Below are 13,531 nucleotides of genomic sequence, written 5' to 3'. Positions count from 1 at the left end.
AAAAGCTCCTACAGCTCCTGCCTTGCCTTCCTCCTCTCCTTGCCCTCCCTCCCCTTACATGCACAAGAAGACTGAGGGCTCCCTGCACACAGGGTCAAGTCTGACTTCCAGAGCCCCCTTCACGGCACCTGCCTCTTAAACAACACCGGATGGCTGATTACCTGTTGCTTGATGCAACTGCATGATATGGTTGAGGCAAGTATTTGTTTAGTCACTCATTCAACAATTATTTACAGTATGCCTATTCTGTGCCAGCCACTGATCTAGATGAGGAGGTCAGCAATCTATGGCCTGAAGGCAAACTGAACCCAACATGTCTTGTATGGCCCATACAAAAGGTAAGAATGTTTTTTATATTTTGAAATGGTTGGGTGGGGGGGTGGGGAGAATATTCTATGACATATAAAAATTATATAAAATTCAAATTTCAGTGTCCATAAATAAAGTTTTACTGGGACACAGTCATGCCCATTCATATACGCATTGTCTATGGCTGCTTTCACGCTGCAGTGACAGAGCTGAATGGTGGCAACAGAGAATGTACAGCTCCCAAAGCCTAAACCATTTACTATGTGGCCCTTTACAGAAACAGCCAACTCCTAATCTAGACACAGGGACAGAGCAACAAGCATGACCAAGTCTCAGCTCTCATGGCTGGACTCAGAGGAAGGAGACAGGTCACTGATAAATAAAAAGTGAGAATGCTATGGAGAAAACTTTAAGAAGGTAAGGAGGATAACTTTGATGGGCATGGGTAGGTAGCAAGAAGAGACCCCCCTGGTGAGCTGGCATTTGAGCAGAGACCTGAGGGACGTACAGGAGGGGGACCTGGATGAGTGGGGGAGAGGATTTCAGGCAGTGAGAACCCCAGGTATTAAGGCTTCAAGTGAGGAGAGTCCTTGGCCAGAACTTTCCATCTGAAAACTTTCCTTGCAGCCATCACTGATACTGGAGCCGAGCCAGCAAGCTCCTCTCTTTCTAACCTTGTATGGAGAGGGAGTGTGGTGCAGTGGTCAGAATGTGGCTGCACATCAGGAGAGCTGTGTCTGGATCCCAGCTGTGCTCAGAGATTTGTTCTTGTCATTCCATCTCCCTGAGCCTTGCCCTGCCTCCCTACCTGTAAAGCAGGGCCATGACACCTCTGACCCCAGGATGTTGAATAAGATGTATTCGAAGGCTCTTTCTAAACTGAAACACACATGAGGGGGTTAAGTATCATTACGATGGGCTTCTACCTGCCTGCCTTTTTGCTGTTCCCTGCTTTTGACTGTAAGCCCCCATGGGTTGGCTACCATTCATCTTGAATTTTCTGGGACAGCTTTGACTTCATGTGTTTGGTCCCACTGGCTCTATAAACCATTGAAATGTCCCAGAAAGTCACATATTTTAGCCTCCGAACTACCTCTCCTGACTACTTCTCACATGAAGTGCCTGCCCCTTTGCAGACCCTCGTTAATGAAGATTTGGTGCGAAAAGCCTGACCTCTGGGCGGGAACAGGGAAAAGTTCCCTAGAATTGCTTTGATGTCAGTGCTTCCACCATTTTGCTGGCGAGGAGTGGGGTGGCACTGCATTCCTCTCTCTGGTACTGCTCAGGTACTCTGGAGGTTTTTATGGGCCTGTGTTTTCTGCTCTGGAAAATGGGATGACTCACAGACCTACACACCCCCTTTCCTAAAAGGATGCCTTAGGGACAAAAGTGAGCTGCTGCAGTGCCCTTTGATGCCTGGGAGATACCAGTGAGAAAAGGAGCATGCGTAAACAATGTATTACATTATTAATACCTGCTCTTTGGCAACTTCAGAGAATTCAGCAGGGCACAACCAGTGGCATTCCAGCTGCAAACGCAATTCCAATTCCTACTGCTATTCTCCTCTGAGAGCCTCTTGAAATCAAACTCCAATTCTCATCGTGTGAACTTTGTTTGCTCATGAACTTTGATTCACCAAGTGGCCACTCTAGGTGAAAATTTTTATAGGACTGAATTAAGCCAAATTGATTGTGGGTTGGTTATAAGAGTGAATGGGGGCGAAATCCACGACAGGATACCAGTAATGTAAAAATAACTTAAGAAAACTGCCAAAACGAGAGCTTTTTGCTTCTTGCAAGATTCCATCGACACTGCCTTCTACAGACTCTCATTTTATGGCAAGTGGTGAGTGTTTAACCAGGTTTTGATCAGTGTTCATTCTTCGTTATCTAAGGGATGGCTGAGGTGTGAAATCAGATGATAGTCCCCCGCCTCCACTGCACCACTTCCATCTGACTGGGTCTCCTAAATAATCCTGGAACTTTGTGACATTTTAATTTGCTGGAATGAGACAGAATATAAGCAGGAAGGCTCAGGTCTGTGCATTTATCTTGCTTGGGGGAAATTAGTGCTGGCGCTAGAGCACACCCACTGTATACACCAATGAAAAAATACAATTCAATTTGTGTTGGAAGCTTTAGGAGAGCAGGGCAACCATTTGTTGAGTGTGGGGTAATTCAGCGCCTGTTTTGCAGAGAAGCAGCGCTGAATCCCCCAGTTGGCAATTTTGCCAGCAGATAAGTGAGTTCCCAGCCTTCTGGAAAGTTTCTGGGCAGAAGATTGCTCTTCTGCAGTGCTGTGGCTCTGGAGTGGTGTTTCTGTCGGCCAAATCTGCCTAGCACCAGGCTCACCAAACACACGGCTAGAATGGAGTGCAGGGGGCTTCACGTCAGGGACATGTTGATAGGCTCCTGAAAGGCATATCCTGAGAGGTATAGAGTGTCGCAGGGGAAATGTTTTCATTTGAGAACACACTGTTCCCTTATCAACCTCCCCACTCAAGACTGCCTACAGGTTCCTGCTGGTCTCACTGCTGAAGAAACAATGAGGAGGAGCTCCAGGGAAGAGCCTGCAGTGACCCCTTTTCTGTGAAATGGTAGATGCACAGGGGTGTGGCTGACTGATTCGCCAAAGTACATTTTGGAGAAATTAATGAATTTCATTTCATTTGAAATGAATGAAACAGAGAAACAGGTTGCGTTGATAAAAAGCAGGGGTTGCCTATATATTCCAAATGGCCCAGTTTACAAGTGTGCTTTGCCCCAAACTCACCTGATCTTTAAGCTCTCAGAGACCGGGGGCAAAACTCCAAGTCCCCCTTTCCTGCCTGTCTAGGGCCACGGCTGCAGGTCCCAGCCTGGGCAGTGCTCTTCATTTTCCTGCATCGGTTTCCGTCTCAGCCCCCTGCATGCTCCCCTGGGACCGCAGGCTAGCGTGGCAGTCCCCCGCCCTCAGCGGCCAATGCCAACGCGGTGAGGGAGCAGCTCGCGTCCTCAGCAGGTGCTCTGTCAGGTTGGCCCAGGAAATGGACGCGGCCCTTGCTCCCTCCTGGTTCCAGTCTGGTTTCTGTCCACCCAGTGCCCTCAGGAAATCTACCTGCTGACTGCAGATGCCCCTGGCAGTCCCTTCTCGGGTCCTCAGCAGAACTTCCTAGTTACCCGTCAGCCCCCTCACGCGCCTCGGGAGCCCAAGACTCCATGCCCTCATGTGACGTGGCACTGAAGTTCATAAAGTCCCCCTGGTGTGTCTGGGCTCACATACTGGGCCTGCTCTTTAATCTTTTTATGTCATCTTATGCCTCTGAGCCTCAGTTTCCTCACTTGAAAATAAAGATATACACTTCAGATGAGCTTAAAACAGACAACTTTTTGTAACAGTCTGCATATGACCTGTGCCGGCACCCAGCAGTCACTGAATAAATTGCACTTCCTTTCCTGAGGTGCGAAAAAATGCAAGAAGGGATTTGGTGAGCAGTCCAGCGCCCACAGTGCGTCCAATTGCCTTATATAACACAGATAATAATATATGGGTGCAGGGGGTGGGTTGGTAAGTCCACGCGGAGGGGATTTGGGGCTGAGACAGTGAAGGATTAGTAAAGGCAGAGAGAGGAGATGAGGGTCCTATCTGAGGGGATGCTGCAGCTCCGTGCATCACTGCCCATCACAGGACCATCATTTTAGCATGTGCAATCCACCCCCATCTTTGCAAAATACAGGAACATGTCTCACAACTTCCTTGTTTCCCAGATGGCTTAAAACACTGACCCAGGACTTCCCTGGTGGTCCAGTAGCTAGACTCCATGCTCCCAGCACAGGGGACCCGGGTTCCATCCCTGGTCAGGGAACTAGATCCCACATACCGCAACTAAGAGTTCACATGCCGCAACTAAACATCCCTCATGCCACAACTAAGGATCCCGCGTGCTGCAACAAAGATCCCGTGTCACAACTAAGACCAGGCACAGCGAAATAAATAAATAAACATAAAACAACAACAACAACAAAAAACCCCACTGATGTGAGAGCGATGCATGTGCTTGGTGAATCTCTGCCCCAGTTCTCATGTGAGTTGGCAGGTGATGAGTCTTTTCCAGCAATCTAAACGGACAGCCTAATCCAATTCTCAAGACACCTAAGGTCTTTCTTCTTGCAGGATAGGGTATTCAATCCTTGAAGCTATGCTGCTTCCTGGATCAGGGGAAAGCAGAGAGAGGCACTGGGTACCAGGGAGGTGGGCAAGCCCAGGGCAGCGCCCCCTGGCTGCACTGGGCTCTCTCCCCTGGTCAAAGAAGAGCCAGAGACGATCTTGATCTGCAATAGCTCCGGGAGGGGTCACAGGGTACAGTGCCCTGTATTAATATGGTCTCTGTTCAGACACCTGAGTCCAGGCTATTAACAGAATCATAAAATGCTGAAGCTGAAAGGGCCTTTGAGACAGCTTATTCCAGTGCTTTTCTAACCACGCTCTGCAGAGTCCTGAGCTAGAGAGGCAATCTCAGGGTCTGCTAGGAGTGTGCAGCGGGGAGAAAGAAGGCACATGTTCCTCCCCACCTTCGACCAGAACCACTCCACTCCATCTCTTTCTTAATGCTGGAGGGTGTGGTCAGTGAAGGGTTCACCTAGGTATAAAAGGGTTCCACTGCAGCAAAACAAAAACTGCCACGAAAGCCCCAGAGTTGTTTATCCCATGTCCACATTTTAGAGTCAAAGGAGCCTGACTTCTCCAAGGTCTCCCGGCTGGTTAGTCAAGCTCTTCCCCACAGCCTGCCCTTCAAGCAATCTGATTGCTATCTCCATGCTGTCCCGGCTGGTGATGCCAGGAGCTGTAGTCATGGACAGTGGAATGTGGGAAGTGGAAGGGGGTCTAAGCAACGTCGACAGGGGACTGCACAGTCTGGAAGAAGCAGCAGCTAGCTGCTGTGAGATATTTCGAGGAGTTCCTGGTTTGCCAGGCCCTCTCTACAGCATCTGCAGGTAGCCCTGCTGAATGGCTCTGGGACTCCATAGGACATGGAGCAGCACCAAAGACCCCAGAGCCTGGGGTTCTAGCGCTGCCTCTGCAGCCAATTTGTTGTGTGACCTTGGGCAAGTAATTATGTCTTTAAGCCTCCTCATCTACAGATGGATTACTTCTAAGATCATTCCAGCTTTAGAATTCTAGGCTCTCTCTCATCTTGAATGATGACGTCATCCTTGTACAAATGTCTATATTTAAAATCAACTTGCCATGAAAAATAAGTCTCTGCTCCCCCTTTCTATCCTTACAAGCTTCAGGTGCCTTAAAGATGCCCATGGCTTATTTAATCTGACCTTCAAAAAGGTGACATTCTGGTCCACTTGGGGGGGTGACATGACAGAAAATGTTCAGCCCAGCTTTGATGACAACCTGCATTGTTATAGCAAAGAAACTCCAATGGCCTCCTGCACATCCTCATCGATGTCCTCAGGGCTCTTTGCTGAAATTTTACCCTTTTCTTCTACGCCCTGCAAACTGACTCAGCATACATGAGCCATCCCAAGGCTTGTCCAAGAGCACCTGCTACGTGCCGGACTTGAAAAACTGTGCATACAGCCAACTAATTGGACTATGAAACAGCGGCTCCGAGGCATGGGGGGGCCCCTGTGGAGCTCTTAGGACAGTGGAGATGGTGCGCGTGGCAGACTGAAGGCTCTGGGAGAGTACCCACAGTATCCACGTGCTCTGGATACTGGGCATATAGAGGAACGGTGAACAGACCCCTTAACGAAGACTCCAGTCTCGACCAAGCAAGGCACATGGGTATACGGCCCCCAAAGAGGGCATCATTCTAGGAGTCAACAGCCTCAAGTTCTTCACCCACCAGAGCCCAGCCTCACTGTAGGAAAAGCACTGATTCACTCTGAGGCTTCAGGATGCTATTAAATTACTTTTCCATTATTATGTGATTTATGCTGGGATCAGGCTGGGAAGTCCCTGCACTGCTTTCTCCTCTTCACCTCACCCACCCCCGTCTCAACCACTGCCCAAACAGGCACAGAATTTATAACACTGAAATTGGCTCTGAGACCCGGCGCTGTGGCATTTTTCTTTCTGTGAGGGGTTTTTGCTACTGTGTGGGTTTTATGCTTATGTCCAGATGATTCTTACATTAAGCTGCAGGAAAAATAATTCAATTTGTTTTTTATTAAAGCCCAACCGCTGCCCGGCCAGTCAAACCCATTTATTTCACTGAGCATGGATTGCTCATGTCAACCCATGATTACCGTGTGCTACCTCGATAACAGCCTGCTGATTATCCCAACATCTGAAAAGCTGCCTTTTGTAAATTACATTGCAACTAATGAAGCCCAGATGCACTCGCTTCCGTGTACTCTCTCGCTCTCCCTCTCTCTGTCACGCACAGGAGCCAACCGCAAGGCCAGCGCTGGCATCTGAACGTCATTATAACCTAAGCCTGGGATTTCAGGCCCAGCCACAATGGAGGTCTCCTTTGCTGTGGCCACTCGGAAATCAGGTTTACATAACTCCCCTCTGATTCAATGTGCCGTGCCGTCTCCCAAAGTTTGATTGGGAGTCAGATTAGAGCTCCATTATTATGGTCAACGCAGAAAATCCAGACACCAGGCAGCGCTTTAATTTAGGATAATAAGGAAGATGAACCACATGTGGCGCTGATAGTGTAGGTGCAAGGGCTGTGATTTCTAAATTACGCTAAACAGATGTGGAGGGGAAAGTTGCCATCCATATGACAGTTTAATTCAGCTTGAACAAAGACAAGCCCTGACATGGTTTGGGGCTATTTATGCCATCCTGCTGCCCAGAGGCGGCAATTCAAAGAGGCTGAACGGCAGGCTCGCCTACGGGTTCCGCAGCGGTCAGCTCTGTCGGGTTCTGCTGAGTGATAGCTTAAAGGCCTTTTCTATCTTAGTTTCCTCATGTCTCAGGCGGAGAGAAAGAAAAGGCCAGGACTCAGGGGTGAATTAGTAATGGTGAATATATGGTGCGTCTTTTTCCCAAGGCTGAGGTCTTCTACGCGGCTCCAAGTCCTTACCAAGAACTGCTTGGGGTAGAGCCTGTGCACAGCAACGTCTCAGAAGAAGGGCCTTCCCTGGTGGAATTCACCCAGAGCCCCAGGGCCCAGGGAACACCCACAAGGACCACGTCGCTGTGCCCACGTCCCCCCAGGCTCTGCTCACCACTCCCTGCAGTCAGAGCACTAGAGGAAGAGACGCTGGGAAGGTGGGGCATCTTGAGGTCTAGAGATTGCAGGTCAAGGCTAGAGGTGGGAGTCACTTGGACCAATAGCTAGAGCTCCAGGAAATGCTGACCATCAGAGATGACCAGGGCAGTGAAGGTAAAGCAGGGACCCCAGCTCCTGGACTCCCGAATCAGGAAGGAGTCTCTTTATTCTCTCTTCCTACTTCTTTTCAAGTGAGAATAATTTTTGAGAAGATAGGCATTTGGCTCTAAGTTTTTGCCCAGTGATTGCTTATATGCCCATCCTGCCTCATTTCCTCATCTCTTAAGCAGAGAGAAAGGTGAGAAAAGCCAGGATAAGGGTAGCGTGGGCCTGGGTGAATATGTGGCACCTCTGCAGAGTGGGCTGCAAGGTGATGGTCATGGTGCAGTTCTCTCTCCCCTGTCCTTGAGTGTAGACTCAAGCCGAACATTGACTCAACGAGCATTTATTAGGCCCTGTCTGTTTGAAAGGCCTGACCTTGTGTTGTTTGCACTGTTTATATAGGAGAAGATCTGCATGGACAGAAATGTATCTGGAGGACAGAAAGAGACTAGAGCCTAAAAGTGTTAGGAAAAAAACACCATGCAGGTGCAGCAGAGGGGAATGGCCTTCTAGCTGAGGCAATCCTGAAGGGCTCAAGGAGGAGGGAGATTTGAGTAGAGCTTAGAAACTCCATCCCAAATCCTGGAAGAATGGGAATCTCACTCACTTTCCTTCTGTGTGTTTTTATTTTGTTTTTTTCTAAGTGAAGAATGGACTTTTCCCTGTATTCTAGCAATAAGGCCCAGAGAGGGAATTTGAGGCAGGAGCTCACAGGACCAGTCTGATAATTAGGACCTAAAATTGAGGCGTTGGGTTTGGAGAGGAACAATGAACATGTCAGATTGTTCAGAAACCCCATCCTAGACATTCTCACCTGTCCTGTAACTGCCAGCTTTTCCAGGGCTAGAGAGGCTCACGAATTAAAGGGACGCTGCAATGACATCTCATTTTGTTAGTTCCTTTGTCGATGCTCGAAAGAACGTTCACCTGCACAGTAATTCTAGGGAACAGGATTCTCCGAAGTCTGGCATCAAGATTCCCTTCCAAGAAGTGGTCATGTTTGTTTCATAGACAGAACTAGAGAAATAAAGAGTAGAAGAATGGATACACAGAAAGACAGACAGGCTGAATCAGAGAGAGGCAGAATTTTTTCCAGCGTCATCTTCACACAGGGAAAAGAATGAAAAGTCAGAATTCAAGGCCAGCACTCTTCTTAATCCAGAGAAATTGTTTTTCCTACTACACTTTGCTTCTTGCTGTTATTTACATAATGTTACAATAAAACAAAACATTTGCATCATGCCTTACAATTTGTAAAGAGTTCCAAATCTCACAAACATTTGGTGATCCTTCCACCATTATTAGTCTCTATTTAGAGGTGAAGAAATTAAGTCACACAGACATGGAGTGATCTGCTTAAGGCCGCACCACTGGCCAGCAGGAAATCCCACAGCCTGCCTCTCTAATTCAAGGAAGCTTCTCCCATGCAACCAAACGTCCTGGCTCTCTGCTAGACCTCTAGTCACAGCAGAGCCCTGAGCAGAGAACATGTCTTGATTCTAATTCTCTTGACCTCAGTTTCCTGATTTTTAACACTGAGATATAAATGCTCCATCTGTTCTGTTCCTTTACCATGACAAACCTGCTTCCTTCTTCCCTAAAAAAAAACCCTTTCTTGGGTGCTATTCTCTGATTTCTTCTGTGGCCATAAATGGAAGGACAGACTCCTGTATGTACCAGCATGTATCTTGCTTGCTGTCACTTGTCCCTTCTCCTACAGACACAACCACTTGATGAGCCAGATAAGCCCTTTACAGAAAACGTGGAATGTTAACAGGGTGATAGCTGGCATATGCCTCTGGGGCATTGTATGGCCTCTAGTAGAAATCTCATTATCTGCCTAAATTTGTTTACCAAATAAATGAGACAACCTATTTATTTATCATGTAAATTTAATTAGAGGCCTGATTTATTTACTCTGTGTCTATCAAGGTCTCACCACCTTCTCCAGCTCTGCATTCTGGCCACTCTAGCCATGGCACGTAACAAGGAAAATGAGCTCTGTCTTTCCTGGATCTTGGCTCTGGAGCAGCAGGAAGCAGAGTGCTAAAGGCAAGGCCAAGATGTGGTGGGGTAAGGGGGGTGGAAACTCAAAAGACAGAGCCCACTCCCCCCAAAACCTCCAAAGTCACCAAATCTGAATGGGGTTTCTGTGAGAATGAGTCCCTAGGAAGCATCCTGGAGTCAAATCTAGTAGGATTTAATGTAAGGTCAAGGAGGTAGTAAATCCATAAAATACCACACTTACAGTCACTCCATCATACAGGGAGCTTCCGCTTTTATTATTTGTTAAATGTTGTTCCTCTACTTTTAAAAGCAATAAATGTTCCTTGGGAATTTTTCCAAAGCAAAATCTGAGGACTAATGGCTGGTTCATCAGGATCTCAACAGGAATTTTGCAAAGATATTAGTCAAATAAATTTGGGCAAACCTGAATTTAACAAAGTTTGATATAGTAATCATGCATTGGGACTCTCGGAAAGGCACACAGAGTACACGTGTGTCTTTATACTCCTGTGATCATTGAAATGATTCCTTTTCTCACAGAGAAACTTGGTAATCAAGTATCTGCAGAAATCCATAAACACAGTATATCTTTTCATCTGTTTGTGTCTTCTTCAATTTCTTTCATAGTGTCTTATCCTTTTCTAAGTACAAATCTTTTATCTCCTTAGGTAGGTTTATTCCTAGGTATTTTATTCATTTTGATGTGTTTATAAATGGGGTTGTTTCCTTAATTTCTCTTTCTGAAAGTCTGCTGTTAGTGTATAGAAATGTAACAGATTTCTATACATTATTTTTGTATCCTGCAACTTTATTGAATTCACTGATGACCTTTAGTGGTTTTTTGGTGACATCTATAGGATTTTCTATGTTTAGTATCATGTTATTTGCAAACAGTGATAGTTTTACTTCTTCCTTCACAAATCGGATTCCTTTTCTTTCTTTTTCTTGCCCAATTGCTATGTCTAAGATTTCCAATACTATGTTGAATAGAAGTGGTGGGAGTAGGCATCCTTGTCTTATTCCTGATCTCAGAGGAAATGTTTTCAGCTTTTCACCATTGAGTGTGTTAGCTGTGGGCTTATCATATATGGTCTTCATTATGTTGAGGTATGTTCCCTCCAAGGGCACTTTGTTGAGAGTTTTTATCATAAATCGATGTTGAATTTTGTCAAAAGGTTTTTCTGCAACTATTGAGATGATCATAAAAAACATACGGTTTTTATTTTTCAATTTGTTACTGTGGTGTATCACATTGATAGATTTGTGGATTTTGAACCATCCTTACACCCCTAGGGTAAATCCCATTTGATCATGCCATATGATCATCTTAATGTATTGTTGGATTCGGTTTGCTAATATTTTGTTGAGGATTTTTGCATCTATGTTCATCAGTGATATTGGCCTGTAATTTTCTTTTCTTGGATATCTTTGTCTGGTTTTGGTATCAAGGTGATGCTGGCCACAGAGAATGAGTTTGGAAGAGTTCCTTCCTCTGTAATTTTTTGGAATAGTTTGAGAAAGATAGGTGTTAAGTCTTTTCTAAGTGTTTGGAAGAATTCACCTGTGAAACTATCTGGTCCTGGATTTTTGATTGTTGGGAGTTATTTGTGTTTTTTTTTTAAATTACTGATTCAATTTCATTACTGGCAATTGGTCTGTTCACATTTTCTATTTCTTCCTGGTTTAGTCTTGGAAGATTGAACATTTCTATGAATTTGTCCATTTCTTCTAGATTTTCCATTATATTGGCATATAGTTGTTCTTAGTAATCTCTTATGATCCTTTGGATTTCTGTGGTGTTGGTTTTAACTTCTTCATTTTCATTTCTGATTTTATTAATTTGGGCCTTCTCTCTTTTTTTCTTGATGAGTCTGGCTAAAGGTTTATCAATTCTGTTTAGCCTTTTAAAGAAGCAGCTTTCAGTTTCATTGATCTTTTCAATTTTTTTTTTTTTGAGTCCCTATTTCACTTATTTCTGCTCTGATCTTTATCATTTCTTTCCTTCTACTAACTGTGGGTTTTGCTAGTTCTTCTTTTTCTAGTTCCTTTAGGTATAAGGTTAGGAAGAATTAATATTGTTAAAACGACCTTACTACCCAAAGCAATATACAGATTCAATGCAATCCCTATCAAAATACCAATGGCATTTTTCACAGAACTAGAACAAATAATTTTAAAATCTGTATGGAAACACTACAGACCCCAAATACCCAAAACAACCTTGAGAAAGAAGAACAGAGCTGGAGGTATCATGCTCCCTGACTTCAGACTGTACTACAAAGCTACAGTCATCAAAACAGTATGGTACTGGCACAAAAACAGACACACAGATCAACGGAACAGAATAGAGAGCCCAGAAACAAACCCACACTTAATGGGCAATTAATCTACAACAAAGGAGGCAAGAATATACAATGGAGAAAAGACAGTCTCTTCAATAAGTGGTGCTGGGAAAGTTGGACAGCTACATGTAAAAGAATGAAATTACAACATTTTCTCATACCATATACAAAAATAAACTCAAAATGGATTAAAGACCTAAATGTAAAACTGGAAACCATAAAGCTCTCAGAAGAGAACATAGGCAGAACACTCTTTGACATAAATTGTAACAATATTTTATTTTTGGATCTGTCTTCTAAGGCAAAGGAAACAAAAGCAAAAATAAACAAATGGGACCTAATTAAACAAACACTTTTGTACAGCAAAGGAAACCATCAACAAAACAAAAAGACAACCTACTGAGTGGGAGAAAATATTTACAAACAATATGAATGATAAGGAGTTAATAGCCAAAACATAGCTCATCAACTCAATGTCAAAACAGGTCATACAACTCAATATCAAAAGAAACTAAACAACCCAATTAAAAAATGGGCAGAAAACCTGAATAGACATTTTCCCAAAGACATACAGATGGCCAATAGGCACATGAAAATATACTCAACATTGTTAATCATCAGAAAAATGCAAATCACAACCACAGTGAGATATCACCTCACACCTATCATAATGGCTATCATCAAAAAGATGACAAATAACAAATGTTGGAGAGGATGTGGAAAAAAGGGAACCATTGTACACTGTTGGTGGGAATGCAAATTTGTGCAGTCACTGTGGGTACATTATGGAAGCTCCTCATAAAACTAAAAATAGAACTACCATATGATCCATCCAGCAATTCCACTTCTGAGTAAAATCTGAAGAAAATAAAAACACCAATTTGAAAAGATACATGCACCCACATGTTCATAGTAGCATTATTTATAATATCCGAGATATGAAAGCAACCTAAGTGTCCATAAATAGATGAATGGATAAAGAAGATGTGGTAGATATAGGTAGGTAGGTAAGTAGATAGATAGATAGAGAGATAGTTAGATAGATAATGGAATACTACTCAGCCATAAAAAAGAATGAAATTTTGCCATTTGCAACAAGATGGATGGACCTGAAGGGTATTATGCTTAGTGAAATAAGTCAGGCAGAGAAAGACAAATGCTGTATGTTATCATTTATATGTGGAATCTAAAACATAAAACAAACTAGTGAATATAACAAAAAAGAAACATACACAGGTATAGAGAACAAACTAGTGGATACCAGTGGGGGTAGGGAGTGGGTGAGGGGTAAGATAGGGGTAAGAGATTAAGAGGTACAAACTACTATGTATAAAATAAATAAGCTACAAAGATATATTGTATAGCACAGGGAATATTGTCAATATTTTAGAATAACTTAAATGGAGTATAATCTATAAAAACTTTGACTCGCTATGGTGTACATCTGAAACCAAAATAATATTGTAAATCAACTCTAGCTCAATAAAAAAACAAAAGAACCTGTAAAACTCATTCTAGAATGGCTGGTTTAGATGTCCTGGAGTCTACCTAT

At 44.1% G+C, this 13,531-nt stretch overlaps 1 protein-coding gene across 1 annotated transcript in view; it reads right to left on the bottom strand.

Annotated features, from left to right (window-relative positions):
- The window catches only part of ALK (ALK receptor tyrosine kinase), a 739,286-nt gene that overhangs the window by 377,947 nt on the left and 347,808 nt on the right, over positions 1-13,531 (bottom strand). The window lies entirely within an intron of this gene.

Source organism: Balaenoptera ricei, chromosome 13 (genome assembly GCF_028023285.1).
Source record: "Balaenoptera ricei isolate mBalRic1 chromosome 13, mBalRic1.hap2, whole genome shotgun sequence".
Lineage (NCBI taxonomy): Eukaryota > Metazoa > Chordata > Mammalia > Artiodactyla > Balaenopteridae > Balaenoptera > Balaenoptera ricei.
Note: the sequence above shows the minus strand (reverse complement) of the source record. Positions and strands in the feature narration are given on the sequence as shown.